Raw genomic sequence first — 18,385 nt, 5'->3', positions numbered from 1 at the left:
CCAGCAACCAAGCTCCACCCTCACCAACCTCAGCCCCTCCCCCAAGAAACCACAGCTCCGCCCTCACCAATCTCAGCCCTACCCCCAGCAACCAAGCTCCGCCCTCACCAACCTCAGCTCCCCAGCAACCACAGCTCCGCCCTCACTAACCTCAGCCCCGCCCCCAGCAACCACAGCTCCGCCCTCACCAACCTCAGCCCCGCCTCCAGCAACCACAACCCCACCCCCAGCAACCATAGCTCTGCCCTCACCAACCTCAGCCCCACCCCCAGCAACCAAGCTCCGCCCTCACCAACCTCAGCCCCCCGGCAACCACAGCTCCGCCCTCACTAACCTCAGCCCCACCCCCAGCAACCACAGCTCCGCCTTCACTAACCTCAGCCCCACCCCCAGCAACCACAGCTCCGCCCTCACTAACCTCAGCCCCACCCCCAGCAACCACAGCTCCACCTTCACTAACCTCAGCCCCACCCCCAGCAACCACAGCTCCGCCCTCACTAACCTCAGCCCCACCCCCAGCAACCACAGCTCCGCCCTCACTAACCTCAGCCCCGCCACCAGCAACCACAACCCCACCCCAGCAACCATAGCTCCGCCCTCACCAACCTCAGCCTCCCAGCAACCACAGCACTGTCCTCACTAACCTCAGCCCCGCCACCAGCAACCACAACCCCATCCCCAGCAACCATAGCTCCGCCCTCACCAACCTCAGCCTCCCAGCAACCACAGCACTGTCCTCACCAACCTCAGCCCCACCCCCAGCAACCACAGCTCCGCCCTCACTAACCTCAGCCCCACCCCCAGCAACCACAGCTCCACCTTCACTAACCTCAGCCCCACCCCCAGCAACCACAGCTCCGCCCTCACTAACCTCAGCCCCACCCCCAGCAACCACAGCTCCGCCCTCACTAACCTCAGCCCCGCCACCAGCAACCACAACCCCACCCCCAGCAACCATAGCTCCGCCCTCACCAACCTCAGCCTCCCAGCAACCACAGCACTGTCCTCACCAACCTCAGCCCTGCCCCCAGCAACCACAACCCCACCCCCAGCAACCATAGCTCTCCCTGACCAACCTCAGCCCCGCCCCCAGCAACTACAGCTCCGCCCTCACCAACCTCAGCCCCACCCCTAGCAACCACAGCCCCGCCCCCACCAACCGTGGTCCCGTCCCCAGCAAACCCAGCCCTGCCCCCAGCAACCCTGCCCTCAGCCACCCTGGCTCCCCACCACAGCCCCGGCCTCGCCCCCAGCAACCACAACCCCACCCCTCAACAACCACAGCCCTGCTCCCACCAACCATAGCCCCACCCCACAGCAGCCACAGCCCCACCCCCAGCAACCCCAGCCCCGTCCCAGCCTCACTCCCCACCCTCCGCCCCCCTGCCCCACTGTGGAAGGGTGATCCAGACTCTTCTCTTCACACTGAGGCTGTCGGACCTGCTGAGGTTTTCCAGCATTTTCTGTTTTGGGTTCGATTCCCGGCTCGGGTCACTGTCTGTGCGGAGTCTGCACGTTCTCCCCGTGTCTGCGTGGGTTTCCTCCGGGTGACCATAAGACATAGGAGCAGAATTAGGCCACTCAGCCCATCCAGTCTCCTCTGCCATTCAATCATGGCTGATATTTCTCTCATCCCCATTCTCCTGCCTTTTACCCATAATCCCAGATCCCCTTATTAATCAAGAACCTATCTATCTCGGTCTTAAAGACACTCAGTGACCTGGCCTCCACAGCCTTCTGCCACAGATTCATCACTCTCTGGCTGAAAAAATTCCTCCACATCTCTGTTTTAAAGGATCGTCCCTTTAGCCTGAGGTTGTGCCCTCTGGTTCTAGTTTTTCCTACTAGTGGAAACACCTCTCCACATTCACTCTATCCAGGCCTCGCAGTATCCTGTAAGTTTCAATAAGATCCCCCCTCATCCTTCTAAACTCCCATGAGTACAGACCCAGAGTCCTCAACCATTTCTCGTACAAGAAGCTCTTCATTCCAAGGATCATTCTTGTGAACCTCCTCTGGACCCTTTCCAAGGCCGCACATCCTTCCTTATATACTGGGTCCAGAACTGCTCACAGTACTCCAAATGGGGTCTGACCAGAGCCTTATACAGCCTCAGAAGTACATCCCTACTCTTGTATTCTAGCCGTCTTGACATGAATGCTAACATTGCATTTGCCTTCCTAACTGCTGACTGAACCTGCATGTTAACCTTAAGAGAATCTTGAACAATAACTCCCAAGTCCCTTTGTGCTTCTGATTTTCTAAGCATTTTCCCATTTAGAAAATAGTCAATGCCTCCACTCCTCCTTCCAAAGTGCATAACCTCACACTTTTCCACATTGTATTCCATCTGCCACTTCTTTGCCCACTCTCCTAACCTGTCCAAGTCCTTCTGCAGCCCCCCTGCTTCCTCAATACCACCTGTACCTCCACATATCTTTGTATCATCTGCAAACTTAGCAACAGTGCCTTCAATTCCTTCCTCCAAATCGTTGATGTATATTGTGAAAGGTTGTGGTCCCAGCACCCACCCCTGAGGTACACCACTAGTCACCGGCTGCCATCCTGAGAAAGACCCCTTTATCCCCACTCTCTGCTTTCTGCTAGTCAGCCAATCCTCTATCAATGCCAGGATCTTATCCTTAACACCGGGTGCTCTGGTTTCCTTCCACAGTCCGAAAGACGTGCTGGTTAGGTGCATTGGCCATGCTGAATTCTCCCTCAGTGTACCCGAACAGGTGCCGAAATGTGGCAACTGGGGGATTTTCATAGTAACTTCATTGTAGTGTTAATGTAAGCCTACTTGTGACAAATAAATAAACTTCAAAAAACTGTATGAAATGCTGCAAGTGCTCACTGCAACCTCCCACAAACAACAAGGAGTACGTTAATGGGATGAGGGATTATACTTACTTGGAAATATTTGGGAAGCTGTGCTGCACGGGAGAGGAAGAGGAGATTTGAGAGAGGTGTTCTGGAGAGAAACTGTTTTTAGTGGCTGAAGGTTTGATAATGTGAGAACGCAGACCTTGAAGAACCAGAAGAGTGATATTTCCATTTTTATGTGTGGTTAGGATTTAGATATGGACTCAATAATAGTATTTTTTAATTATCCTTTTATCAGATGTGGGTGTCACTGACAAAGCCACCCCTAATTGTTCCTGAAACTAAGGCTTGCCAGGTCAATTCAGAGTCGACTACATTGCTGTGGGTCACATGAATCACCTGTAGGCAGACCAGGTAAGGATGGCAGATTTCATTCCCTAAATGGCATTTGTGAACCTTGTGATTATTTCATGGCCACTAACTAATTTATTTTTTGAAAAAGTATTCTGTTTAATTATCTGCGCAGGAACAATGCATTTATTGTTAACACAATGCAAGCTATTCCCATTTCACATTTCCATTGCAACTGTAAAATCTCAACCCATGTCACCCAGCAAAACTTGGAGCTGTCTCAGGAAGTGACATTAAAATGCAAACTGCTGGCTATTGTAACAATGGCTGCCACAGACAGATGCACCCAAAACCTCTTGGAAATACACAATGGGTGAAGTACTACAAGGCAAAGCTGCTGAACTATTAGAGAGAGATTGAAAGTGACACAGGCGGTGTCAACAAAATCCTCAGCAGAGGAAACAGGCTGAAGGATGCGCTCTCCATTTCTCTCTTTTGGTGTGTATGTGTCACCCGGTTTGAGAAGGAAACTCGAACAGAAACTTACCAGCAAACAGAGATCTCATGGTAAGAGGAGGCGACGGCCGAGTGGTATTATTGCTGGACTATTCATCCTGAAACTCAGCTAATGTTCTGGGGACCCGGGTTCGAATCTCGCCACAGCAGATGGTGGAATTTGAATTCAATAAAAATATCTGGAATTAAGAATCTACTGATGACCGTGAAACAATTGTCGGAAAAACTCATCTGGTTTACTAATGTCCTTTAGGGAAGGAAATCTGCCATCCATTCGATTGGTCTAGTTGGACCAAGGAGCGGCACAGGCTTGGAGGGCCGAAGGGCCTGTTTCCTGTGCTGTACTGTTCTTTGTTCTTTATCCTTACCTGGGCTGGCCAAATGAGATTTCAGATCCACAGCAATGTGGTTGACTCTCAATTGCCCTCCAAGGACAACTAGGAATGGACAATAAACACTGGCCAGACAATGATGCCCATGTCCCATGAATGAATAAAAAAAAGTAATGGCAGCATCTTTTACATCTGACCACCTTGGAGAAATTAAATCAGCTGTGACATTTAAAATTTCTGCTTCAGGAACAATCAAAGGACATTTAGCCGTATATTATTTAACTTTTTTTATAGGACTCTAACTTCCCTTATTTCTGATATGTGTGGCTGTGTCTGTCTGTGTGTCTATATGTCGGCCCATGATTGACATTTTCATTATTTTTCTTCTGTTTAGCGATTAATAAATGTGCTCTCTTTGACTCAAGAAATCCTTGCTGAATGGCTCTTTATTGCTCACAGCTCAAATAGTTGAATACTTTCTGATTTGGTAAAAGGCATATTCTTGTGAAAAAAAAACTTCAACCTTTGTGACTAACTGAGTAGATTGAAACGAGGGAATCCAGTTCACCAATTCTCACCTGGTTATAATAGGCAGCAACAATCCATTTAATCGGGGAATCTTCATTGGATGAGCCTTTGCTGATGGTGATGAAGCTTCTGCCACAAGAGGTGCATGAAGCTCCCAAATGTTGAGGTACTCGGTGTTGGTGCCTTTAGCCAAGTCACTGTAGCTGCTGGCCATTGCGATGATGCATGCCAGTCCATAGGAGGTGTCGCCATTTTTCTCTGTCAGTTAGTGGATCCCAGGTTGGGGCCTTCATGCCACACTGGCAAATATCCTTGAAGTGGAGTCTTGGCTCCCTCCAGCTGCCTCATCATACAGAAGATCTTCCATTTGCAGATGTGGTCAGTCCCCCGATCCTGCTTCTGTTTGTTTAGCACCCCACACATTGGGATCTCTGCCTTGAGGGGATTGTGGTTTTTGTCCTCAGGATACACCAATAATGTGCTGCAGATAGTGAAGGTGGAAATTATTTTCCTTTAGCTGTAAGTCATCCATGTTTCATAGTCATACAGCAAGACACTGAGAAGACATAGCTTATAAACCATCAGCCTGGTCCTGAGGGTCAGCTTGGTGTTTTCCCATGTGTGTATTTTGTGAGTTGGTCAAAATGATAGCTTCCCATAAGCGTGTATCGAGTTCTGTCACCATGGACCCAAGGTAACAGAATTTGCTAATCACTGAGTAGGGTGTTATTTAGTGTGACCAGGGTCTAAGATGCAATACCTTGCAGTCAGGGAGAATATGTTACAGCCATGGGCGAGAGTGTCCATGAGTCCTTGTAGTTGAGTTGCCGGGTGGGCAATGACCATAGCATTGTCAGCTTAGAGGAGTTCTACCATGATCATACTGAACGGTGGAGCAAATTCAAAGATCGTCACCAAGAAATCCAATGGTTAATTCAAAAGAAATTTCTTTACCCAGAGAGTGGTGAGAATCTGGAACTTGCTCCCACAGGGAGCACTTGAAGCAAATAATATAGATAAAATTAAGAGGAATCTGGACAATCTGGGAAAAAAAATAGAGAGTTACAATGATAGATTTAGATGAAGAAAGATGTGAGGAGCCCTTAGTGGAACATAAACAACAGCTGAATATAAGCACATAGATAATAGGGGCAGGATCGATCATTTGAACCATCCAGTCTGCTCTGCCATTCAACATGCCATGGCTGATGTTTGGCTTTACCTCCATTTTCCTGCCTACTTCCCACATCCTTTGATTCCATGAGAGACCAAAAATCTGTTCATCCCATATAACCGGCCCAACCCCCATAAAACGGAACTGGTTAAATACTTCAAGGAGACAAAAATGCAGCAGCCAATCTGCATGCAGAAACCTCCTACAAACACACAAGTGCCAGGCAATGACCATCATCAATAAGAGACACTCTAACCACCGCCCCTTGACATTCAATGGTGTAACCATCACTGAATCCCCCACTGTCAACATCCTTGGGGTTACCATTGATCAGAAACTCAACTGGATTCACCACTTAAGTACTGTAGCTACAAGAGCAGAGGCTAGGAATACTGCGGCAAGTAACTCACTCCTGACTTCTCAAAGCCTACCCACCATCTACATGGCACAAGTCAGGAGTGTGATGGAATACTCCCCACTTGTCTGGATGAGTGCAACTCCAACAACTCTCAAGAAGCTCGACACCATCCAGGACAAAGCAGCCCACTTGATCGGCACCACATCTGCAAACATCCACTCCCTCCACCGCGAATTCTCAGTAGCAGCAGTGTGTACTATCTACAAGATGCACTGTAGCAATTCACCAAAGATCCTTAGGCAGCACCTTCTAAACCCCATAACCACTTCCATCTAGAAGGACAAGGGCAGCAGATACCTGAGAACACCACCACCTGAAAGTTCCCCTCCAAGCCACTCACCATTCTGACTTGGAAATATATTGTAAGAGTTTTAACAACACCAGGTTAAAGTCCAACAGGTTTTTTTGGTAGCAAATGCCATTAGCTTTCGGAGCGCTGCTCCTTCGTCAGATGGAGTGGAAATCTGCTCTCAAACAGGGAAATGCTCTCAAACATTTGGAAATATATTGCCATTCCTTCACAGTTGCTGGGTCAAATTCCTGGAATTCCCTCCCTAATGGCATTGTGGGTCAACCCACAGCACGTGGACTGCAGCGATTCAAGAAGGCACTGGAGAGCGACTAATATCCTGGCGGGGAGATTTGCTGGAGCCACTCGGGAAGATTTAAACTAATTTGGCAGGGGGGTGGGACCCAAAGCAGTAGGGAGACAGAAGAGAAGGTTGAGGACAGCATGGAAGTTCAAGAGAGCACATTAAATAGTAAAGACAGTGTCAGTAATCCTAGTCCCAGACAGATCAGGCAAAAGCAAGACAGAGAGCATGGGAAGTCCAGATTAAACTTCACTTATTTCAATGCAAGAGGCCTGACAGGCAAAGCAGATGAACTCAGGGCATGGAAGGGTACATGGGACTAGGATATTATAGCAATTACTGAAACATGGCTAAGGGAAGGACAGGACTGGCAGCTCAATGTTCCAGGGTATAGATGCTACAGGGAAGATAGAATAGGAGGTAAGAGAAGAGGGGGAATTGCACTTTTGATTAAGGAAAACATCACGGCCGTACTGAGAGGGGATATATCCGAGGATTCGCCCACTGAGCCGATATGGATAGAACTAAGAAATAAGAAGGGGGAGATCACTTTGATAGGGTTGTACTATAGGCCCCCAAATAGTCAGCAGGAAATTGAGAAGCAAATATGTAAGGGGATTACAGATAGCTCCAAGAAAAATAGGGTGGTAATAGTCGGGGATTTTAACTTTCCCAACATTGACTGGGACAGCCATAGTATTAGAGGGTTGGATGGAGAGAAATTTGTTGAGTGTATTCAGGACGAGTTTCTCATTCAGTATGTGGATGGCCCGACTAGAGAGGGGGCAAAACTTGACCTCCTCTTGGGAAATAAGGAAGGGCAGGTGACAGAAGTGTTAGTGAGGGATCACTTTGGGACCAGTGACCATAATTCCATTCGTTTTAAGATAGCTATGGAGAATGATAGGTCTGGCCCAAAAGTTAAAATTCTAAATTGGGGCAAGGCCAATTTTGATGGTATTGGACAGGAATTTTCAAAAGTTATTTAGGGGAGTCTGTGGGAAGGCAAAGGAATGGCAGGTAAGTGGGAGGCTTTCAAAAGTGTGTTAACCAGGGTTCAGGGTAAGCACATTCCTTTTAGAGTGAAGGGCAAGGCTGGTAGAAGTAGGGAATCCTGGATGACTCAAGATATTGAAGCCCTGGTCAAGAGGAAGAAGGAGGCACATGACATGCATAGGCAGCTGGGATCAAGTGGATCTCTTGAAGTGTATACAGGGTGTCGGAGTAGAGTTAAGAGAGAAGTCAAGAGGGCAAAAAGGGGACACAAGATTGTTTTGGCAGATAAGATAAATCAGTATTTACAGTTGAGAAAGGCATGGATATTCGGGAACTTGGGGAAATATATAATGATGTCTTGAGGAGTGTACATATTACAGAGAAGGAGGTGCTGGAAGTCTTAAAGGGCAGTGAGCTTGTGCAGGACCAGTCGGCTGGAGTGAGATTCAGCCAGAGTGAGGGTATCGGGAATTTGGAGCTGAGTGGGAATTCGGTGTCGAGAGAAAAGAGGTGCTTATCTTTGGGAGGAGCGGAGAGGCGGATCTGTGAGGGAGACTCGAGAGCAAGTGGGAGGGAGAAGGAAATCAAACCGTGCTGTCACAACCAGCAGGTAAGACATTAGCTGGTGACTGGTAAGTAATTTTTTCTTTTCTTTTTGCTCTTGGCATTCTTGTTGTTGTTGTACACTACTGTAGTGTTTCCGTGTAATTTCTGTGGTTTATAGTTTGTAAAGATTATACTCGGTAATAACGAGGAACAGGGAAGAAAGGCCCTAGAGAATTGGATATAATCTGAAAGAAAACATTCTTTCAAAAGTTTAATTTAAAGGGGTAAGACATGACAGGAGAGCTCCAAGCCGTGGTTTTCTCCTCTTGCTCCATGTGGCAGGCTGGGGACAGTTCCAGTCCCCTGGGTCAGCATGTGTGCAGGAAGTGTCTCCAGCTACAGCTCCTGGAAGCTCGAGTTTCAGAGCTGGAGCGGCAGCTGGAGACACTGTGGAGCATCCGCGAGTCAAAGAGTATCATGGATACCGCGTATAGAGAGGTGGTCACACCGCAGGCTCAGACTCCGCAGGCAGGAAGAGAATGGGTGACCAGCAGACAGAGCAAGAGAGATAGGCAGGTAGTGCAGGAATCTCCTGTGACCATTCCCCTGCAAAACAGATATACCGCTTTGGATACTGTTGAGGGGAATGACCTCTCTGGGGAAAGCAGCAGCAGCCAAATTTGTTGCACCATGGTTGGTTCTGCTGCAGTGGGGAGGGGTAAAAAGTGTGCCAATGCAATAGATATAGAGGATTCAATTGTAAAGGGAATAGACAGGCGTTTCTGTGGCCGCAAACACCATCCAGGATGGTATGTTGCCTCCCAGGTGCTCGGGTCAAGGATGTCTCAGAGCAGATACAGGTCATTCTGGAGGGGGAGGGCGAACAGCCAGGGGTCGTAGTCACATCGGTACAAACGACATAGGTTAAAAAAGGGATGAGGTCCTAAAAGCAGAATACAGGGAGCTAGGAAGAAAGTTAAGAAATCGGACCTCAAAGGTGCCATGTGCTAGTCAGAGTAGAAATGGCAGGATATATCGGATAAATACGTGGCTGAAGAGATGGTGTCGGGGGAGGGTTTCAGATTCCTGGGGCATTGGGACCAGTCCTGGGGGAGGTGGGACCTGTACAAACTGGATGGGTTACACCTGAGCAAGACTGGGACTGATGTCCTTGGGGGACAATTTGGGAGAGCGGTTGGGGAGGGTTTAAATTAATATGCCGGGGGATGGGAACCGATGTAAGGAGCCAGAGAAGGAAGGACAATGGACAAGAACAAAAGGTAGAAAAGGGAATAAGAAAAGTGATCGGCAGAGAAACCAAGGACAAAGTTCAAACAGAGCTACGGAGAAAAATATTGGGATCAATACAAACAATGTTAAAAAGACAAGCTTAAAGGCTCTGTGCCTTAATGCGTGGAGCATTCGCAATAAAGTGGATGAACCAATCACGCAGATAGATGTAAACAGGTACGATAGAATTGGGATTACGGAGACATGGCTGCAGGGTGACCAGGGGTAGGAATTGAATGTCCCAGGGTATTCAATATTTCGGAAGGACAGACATAAAGGAAAAGGTGGTGGAGTGTCATTGTTGGTTAAAGAGGAAATTAACACAATAGTTAGAAAGGATATTAGCTCTGACAACGTGGAGTCTGTATGGGTAGAGTTGAGAAGTATCAAGGGGCAAAAAAGCATTAGTGGGTGTCATATATAGACCCCAAACTGCAGTGGTGATGTTGGGAATGGCATTAAACATGAAATAAGAGCGCCTGTATGTCACATAATGCCTTTCTAAACTAAAGACCTTGTACCTCTTTGCATTTTAATCTCTCTATTCGCTGCCAATTCATGTATCTGTCAAGATGCCTCTTAAACATTGCTATTGCTGTTGCAGTGGTTACTTAACACTTCATGAACGAAATTAAAGCCAGTCTAATATTATTTAAGGATGATCATCTTGTACTTTAGATCCTTGCAAATGCATTGGAATGTTGCAAATGTGGTTGATGGCTTGAATTTCAGCTTTCTGAAATCATTTGATAAAAGCTCTCAGGCGACATAGAACTAAAGTAGGATTAAACTGTTGAATAGGATTATAAGAACAGGGTCATTGGGAATGGACAGCTGAGACAGTAACTCAATCCTGCAATCCCTGTTTTAAATCTCTTTATCTGAATCATAAATTAGAATTGTATGCGCTGTCCCAATTCCACTTAACTGCCTGTTGTCAGATTTTGACTCACGTTATATCAACACTTCCAAATGATCAATTATCTTCACATTTATGATGGAAATGATTATCATTTTCCCCCCACTCTGAGACGATCTGGCTGCTGGGTGGCAAAAATTCCTGAAAAAATAGTGTTGGAGACTTTAAGATGTTTGTTATTCATTTGTGGCGTCGCTGGCTCGGCCGGTATTTATTGCCCATCCCAAATTGCCCTTCAGAAGGCGGTGGTCAGCTGCCTACTTGAACCACTACTGTCCCTGAGGTGTAGGTACACCCACAGTGCTGTTAGGGAGGGAGACCCAGAATTTTAACCCAGCGACAGTGAAGGAACGGCGATATATTTCCAAGTCAGGATGGCGACTGACTTAAAGGGGAACTTGCAGGTGGTGGTGTTCCCAGGTATCTGCTGCACTTGTCCTTCTAGACAGTACAGTTTGCAGGATTGGAAGGTGTTGTCAAAGGAGCCTTGGTGTGTTGCTGCAGTGCATCTTGTAGATGGTACACATTGATGCCACTCTGCATCCATGGTGGAGGGAGTGAATATTCCGTCATAGTCCTGACTTGTGCGTTGTAGATGTCGACAGGCTTTGGGAAGTCTGGAAGTGAGTTACTCACCGCAGTATTCCCAGCCTCTGACTTGCTGCTGTATCTGTGGTCAATTATATGGCTGGTCTATTTCAGTTCTTTGTCAATGGTCACCCCCAGGATGTTGCTGGTGGGGGAATCCAATAGTGGCAATGTCATTCAGTATCAAGGCTGGATGGTTCTGTCTTATTGTAGATGTCAGTGAGAGGAGAACCAGAAGATTCGATGTTTAAAACAGCGAGAGGAGAGCAGTACTGGAGTCCTGTTGGAATACGTTAGAGTGCTGAAGTTAATGTTTGGTTTTCAGGGATTTATATTTGTATTGGTAAACATTAGAAATGAGGTATAGTTTAATATCTGTGTGCTTTTGTTCAGCTAAGGGGGGAGTAACAGAATATTGTATGATAATCCAATCTTTCCATGGTTAATAATTTTTTTTCTTGTTGTTAAATCTTATTAGTGGTCCTGTGACTGTTCCTCCACGTTTTATAAAAAAAAGTAAAAGTTACGGTCTTTTGAGGCAGCGTTCAATTCTGAAATCTTCCAGTTCAGTTATAACATCAACGAGAGTCATAACATGACTGAGGGAGTTCGGTGAAGAGGGCCTGGACGTGATCCTTTTATTTTCAACCTTTCCTCAGAAAGAAAACGAGTCTTAGTAAGTGTCACCTGGTGAGTATTTCCATTGTCCTTAATATTCTCTAAAGTAGAAACATAGAAACGTAGAAGATAGGAGCAGGAGGAGGCCATTTGGCCCTTCGAGCCTGCTCCGCCATTCATCACGATCATGGCTGATCATCCAACTCAATAACCTAATCCTGCTTTCTCCCCATAACCTTTGATCCCATTTGCCCCAAGTGCTGTATCCAGCCGCCTCTTGAATACATTCAATGTTTTGGCATCAACTACTTCCTGTGGTAATGAATTCCACAGGCTCACCACTCTTTGGGTGAAGAAATGTCTCCTCACCTCCATTCTAAATGGTCTACCCCGAATCCTCAGACTGTGACCCCTGGTTCTGGACTTCCCCCACCATCGGGAACATCCTCCCTGCATCTATCCTGTCGAGACCTGTTAGAATTTTATAAGTCTCTATGAGATCCCCTCCCCCCATTCATCTGAACTCCAGCGAAAACAATCCTAACCTAGTCAATCTCTCCTCATACATCAGTCCCGCCATCCCCGGAATCAGCCTGGTAAACCTTCACTGCACTCCCTCGAGAGCAAGAACATCCTTCCTCAGAAAAGGAGACCAAAACTGCGCACAATACTCTAGGTGTGGCCTCACCAAGGCCCTGTATAATTGCAACAACACATCCCTGCTCCTATACTCGAAACCTCTCGCAATGAAGGCCAACATACCATTTGCCTTCTTTACCGCCTGCTGCACCTGCATGCTTACCTTCAGCGACTGGTGCACAAGGACACCCAGGTCCTGCTGCACACTCCCCTCTCCCAATTTACAGCCATTCAGGTAGCAATCTGCCTTCTTGTTTTTGCTTCCAAAGTGAATAACCTCACATTTATCCAAATTATACTGCATCTGCCATTGATTTGCCCACTCACCCAACCTGTCCAGATCATTCTGAAGGACCTCTGCATCTTCGTCACAGTTCACCCTCCCACCCAACTTGGTATCATCTGCAAACTTTGAGATGTTGCATTTTGTTCCCTCATCCAAATCATTAATATATATTGCGAATCGCTGGGGTCCCAGCACCGATCCTTGTGGCACCCCACTAGTTACTGCCTGCCAATTTGAAAAAGACCCATTAATTCCTAGTCTTTGTTTCCTCTCTGCCAACCAGTTTTCTATCCATCTCAATACACTTCCCCCAATCCCACGCACTTTAATCTTGCACGATAATCTCTTATGCAGGACTTTTCAAACGCTTTCTGAAAGTCCAAATATGCCACCTCAACTGGCTCCCCCTTGTCAACTCTACTAGTTACATCTTCAAAGAATTCCAACAGATTTGTCAAGCATGATTTCTCCTTCGTAAATCCCCTTCAAAAGTAGAGGAGGTACAGGGAGTAATTTAAGGGCAAGTTATGGCAGGGCAATTCAGCCATGGGGAATGCTCATCCTGTGGGATGTGGGAAGTCAGGGACACTTCCAGTGTCCAGGGCAACCATGTATGCAGGAAGTGTCTCAAGCTGCAGCTACTCAAAGTCCATGTTTCGGATTTGGAGCTGCAGCTGGAGTCACTGTGGAGCATCCACAAGGATGAAATCTTTGTGGATAGACTGTACAGGCAGAAAGGGAATGGGTGACTGACAGACAGAGTAAAAGCACTTGGAAAGTTGTGCAGGAGTCTCCTGGGTCCATCTCCCTCTCTAACAGGTTTTCCGTTTTGGATATCGGTGGGGAAGATGGTTTCTCAAGTGAATGCAGCAAAAACCAAGATAAGAGAGAAGGGTGAGTCCTGAAAGCAAAATGTAGGATATAGTCCAACAGGTTTATTTAGTAGCAAGAGCTTTCAGAGTGCTGCTCCTTCATCAGGTGAGTTCTGATGAAGGAGCAGTGCTCCAAAAGCTCGTGCTCCTAAATAAACCTGTTGGACTTTAACCTGGTGTTATGAGACTACTTACTATGCCCACCCCAGTCCAACGCTGGCACCTCCACATCAAAATATAGGAAGCTGGGAAAGAACTGAAAAGACAGGAGTTCAAAAATAATGAGCTCAGAATTATCCCCTGTGCTACGTGCTAGCAACATCAATAACAGGGGAATAGACCAGATAACTGGAGAGATGGTGTCGGCTGGATTCCTGAGGCATTGGAATGAATCGAGGGAAGATGAACCTTTCCCAGGGAAATCCCATCCATTAAATCTTTGCTCCCCTCCCCCAGCCAGATCAGAACCCACCTTCACGGGAATGTAAAACTCTTCCCGATGAATGTTATTGACTGAACTGTTTCTCTTCTGATTGCTGCATCAAAATGTTGATCTGAAGGCCCCAACCAGCCTCACAAAGCCTCGGCTTCGAGTTAATATTTTTGCCCAGAGCTGTGGCATGAAATGGATTGTGACCTCTGACACTGTGCAGTTTGTCATGATGCATCAAGAACGTTCAGTCAGGTAGAACCAAGATAAATAGATTTTCATTTGTTCCCAGCTGCTTCTGTCAAAAACCTTTCAAAATTATTTTAATAAAACCTTAAGAACAGATTTGAAAAGCTTTACTGAGGTAAAATTCATATGTATATTTTTAAAGTGAGGTGCGTGTGGAAGAGAGAACACAGCAATGTTTTCATTACAATATCTTCAGTTGCTTTTTGTATTTTATAAATGTAAGAGTGAGAGAACGTGTGAATGGGGCTAAGGTCAGGAAGAAAGGAAGAGAGAGAGAGAGGCAAAGGGAGTGAGTGAGACAAAGAGAGTGAGATAAAAAGAGGGAGAGAGAGAAAGTTCCAGAGATGTAGAGGAAAAGATTGCAAAGATGATTCTGGATAGGAGCGAAAGTAACAGGGGAGTTGTACTGGGGGACTTTAACTTTACAAATATTGACTGGAAAAGCTATAGTTCGAGTACTTGAGAGGGGTCGGTTTTTGTCCAATGTGTGCAGGAAGGCTTCCTGACACAGTATGTAGACAGACCAACAAGAGGCGAGGCCACATTGGATTTGGTACTGGGTAATGAACCAGGCCAGGTGTTAGATTTGGAGGTAAGTGAGCACTTTGGTGACAGTGACCACAATTCGATTACGTTTACCTGAGCAATGGAAAAGGATCGGTATATACCAAAGGGCAAGAGTTAAAGCTGGGGGAAAGGAAATTATGATGCGATTAGGCGAGATTTAGCTGGCATAGGTTGGGGAAGGAAACTGCAGGGGATGGGCACAATTGTAATGTGGAGCTTGTTCAAGGAACAGCTACTACGTGTCCTTGGTAAATATGTACCTGTCAGGCAGGGAGGAAGCAGACGTGTGAGGGAAACGTGGTTTAGAAATCATAGAAATCATGGAAACCCAACAGTACAGAAAGAGGCCATTCAGCCCATCGAGACTGCACTGACCACAATCCCACCCAGGCCCTACCATCATATCCCTACAGATTTTACCCACTAATCCCTCTAACCTACGCTTCTCAGGACACTAAGGGCAATTTTTAGCATGGCCAATCAACCTAACTCGGACATCTTTGGACTGTGGGATGAAACCGGAGCACCCGGAGGAAACCCACGCAGACACGAAGAGAATGTGCAAACTCCGCACAGACAGTAACCCTAGCCGGGAATCGAACCCAAGTCCCTGGAGCTGTGAAGCAGCAGTGCTAACCACTGTGCTACCGTGCTGCCCTACTAAGGAGGTTGAATCTCTTGTGAAGAGGAAGAAGGAGACTTATGTTAAGATGAGACGTGAAGGCTCAGTTAGGGCACTTGAGAGTTACAAGTTATCCAGGAAGGACCTAAAGAAAGAGTTAAGAAGAGCCAGGAGGGGACATGAGAAGTCTTTGGCAGGTACGATCAAGGAAAACCCTAAAGCTTTCTACAGGTATGTCAGGAGTAAAAGAATGACTAGAGTAAGATTAGGGCCAGTCAAGGAGAGTAGTGGGAAGTTGTGCGTGGAGTCTGAAGAGATAGGAGAGGCACTAAATGAATATTTTTCGTCGGTATTCTCACTGGAGAGGGACAGTGTTGTCGAGGGGAGTACTGAGATGCAGGCTGTTGGACTGGATGGGATTGATGTTCATAAGGAGGAGGTGTTAGCAATTCTGGAAAGGGTAAAAATAGATAAGTCCCCTGGGCCGGATGGGATTTATCCTAGGATTCTCTGGGAGGCTAGAGAGGAGATTGCAGAGCTTTTGGCTTTGATCTTTGTGTCGTCATTGTCTACAGGAACAGTGCCAGAAGACTGGAGGATAGCAAATGTTGTCCCCTTGTTCAAAGAGGGGAGTAGGGACAACCCTGGTAATTATAGACCGGTGAGCCTTACTTCTGTTGTGGGCAAAGTATTGGAAAGGATTATAAGAGATAGGATTTATAATCACCTAGAAAGGAATAATTTGATTAGGGATAGTCAGCACGGTTTTATGAAGGGTAGGTTGTGCCTCACAAACCTTATTGAGTTCTTTGAGAAGGTGACCAAAGAGGTGGATGAGGGTAAAGCGGTTGATGTGGTGTATATGGATTTCAGCAAAGCGTTTGATAAGGCTCCCCATGGTAAGCTTTTGCAGAAAATATGGACACATGGGATTGAGGGTGATTTAGTGGTTTGGATCAGGAATTGGCTAGCTGTAAGAAAACAGAGGGTGGTGGTTGATGGGAAATATTCATCCTGGAGTTCAATTACTAGTGGTGTACCGCAAGGATCTGTTTTGGGGCCACTGCTGTTTGTCATTTTTATTAATGACCTGGATGAGGGCGTGGAAGGATGGATTAGTAAATTTGCGGATGACACTAAAGTCGGTGGAGTTGTAGACAGTGCGGAGGGAAGTGGCAGGTTACAGAGGGACATAGATAAGCTGCAGAGCTGGGCTGAGAGGTGACAAATGGAGTTTAATGTGGAAAAGTGTGAGGTGATTCACTTTGGAAGGAGTAACAGGAATACAGAGTAATGGGCTAATGGTAAGATACTTGGTAGTGTGGATGAACAGAGGGATCTGGGTGTCCATGTGCATAGATCCCTGAAAGTTGGCACCTAGGTTGATAGGGTCGTTAAGAAGGCGTACGGTGTGTTAGCTTTTATTGGTAGAGGGATTGAGTTTCGGAGCCAGGAGGTCATGCTGCAACTGTACAAAACTCTGGTGCGGCCGCATTTGGAGTATTGCGTACAGTTCTGGTCGCCGTATTATAGGAAAGATGTGGAAGTGTTGGAAAGGGTGCAGAGGAGATTTACCAGGATGTTGCCTGGTATGGTGGGAAAATCGTATGAGGAAAGACTGAGGGACTTGAGGTTGTTTTCGTTAGAGAGAAGCAGGTTAAGAGGTGACTTAATAGAGGCATACAAGATGATCAGAGGATTAAATAGGGTGGATAGTGGGAGGCTTTTTCCTCGGATGGTGATGGCTAGCACAAGGGGACATAGCTTTAAATTGAGGGGTGAGAGATATAGGACAGATGTGAGAGGTAGGTTCTTTACTCAGAGAGTAGTGAGGGCGTGGAATGCCCTGCCTGCAGCAGTAGTGGACTCGTCAACATTAAGAGCATTCAAATGGTTATTGGATAAACATATGGATGATATTGGAATAATGTAGATTAGAGGGGCTTTAGATTGGTTCCACTGGTCGGCGCAACATCGAGGGCCGAAGGGCCTGTACTGCACTGTAATGTTCCAAATGGCAGGGGGGTGGGGATCAAAATATTAGGTCCACGAGTGTAGAGGCTGGGGACGAGCTTGGGGCTGGGACAAGGCTGGCAAAGAAGAAGAGCACTCTGGGGGAGGATGACCTCACTGGGCCTGGAGGTCTGGAGTGCTTATACTTCAATGCAAGGAGCGTAGCAGGTAAGACAGACGAACTTACGGCCTTAATGCTCACGAGGAATTTGGATGTGGTTGCGGTGACAGAGACTTGGTTGAAAGAGGGACAGAACTGGCAGCTGAATATTGCGGGGTACAAGTGTTTTAGGCGAGACAGAGGAGGGGCCAAAAGAGGTGGGGGAGTAGCAGTATTAGTTAGAGAGCATTAGTTGGGGAGCATATTACAGCGGTGCAGAGGGAGGACAATTCAGAGGGGTCGTGTAACGAGTCACTCTGGGTGGAGCTTAGAAACAGGAAGGGCGCAGTCACTATGTTGGGGGTATACTACAGGCCCCCCAACAGCCCAAGGGAAGTGGAAGAACGGATATGTCAGGAGATACTGGATAGGTGCAGGAAAAATAGGGTTGTTGTAGTGGGAGACTTCAATTTCCCTGGTACAGACTGGAAATCGCTGAGAGCTGGGACTCTGAACGGGGAGGAATTTGTAAAATGCATAAGAACATAAGAACATAAGAAATAGGAGCAGGAGTAGGCCATCTAGCCCCTCGAGCCTGCCCCGCCATTCAATAAGATCATGGCTGATCTGACGTGGATCAGTACCACTTACCCGCCTGATCCCCATAACCCTTAATTCCCTTACCGCTCAGGAATCCATCCATCCGCGCTTTAAACATATTCAGCGAGGTAGCCTCCACCACCTCAGTGGGCAGAGAATTCCAGAGATTCACCACCCTCTGGGAGAAGAAGTTCCTCCTCAACTCTGTCTTAAACCGACCCCCCTTTATTTTGAGGCTGTGTCCTCTAGTTTTAACTTCCTTACTAAGTGGAAAGAATCTCTCCGCCTCCACCCTATCTAGCCCCCGCATTA

Source organism: Mustelus asterias, chromosome 7 (assembly GCF_964213995.1).
Source record: "Mustelus asterias chromosome 7, sMusAst1.hap1.1, whole genome shotgun sequence".
Lineage (NCBI taxonomy): Eukaryota > Metazoa > Chordata > Chondrichthyes > Carcharhiniformes > Triakidae > Mustelus > Mustelus asterias.
The sequence above is the reverse complement of the archived record's forward strand: the minus strand, read 5'-3'. Positions refer to the sequence as shown.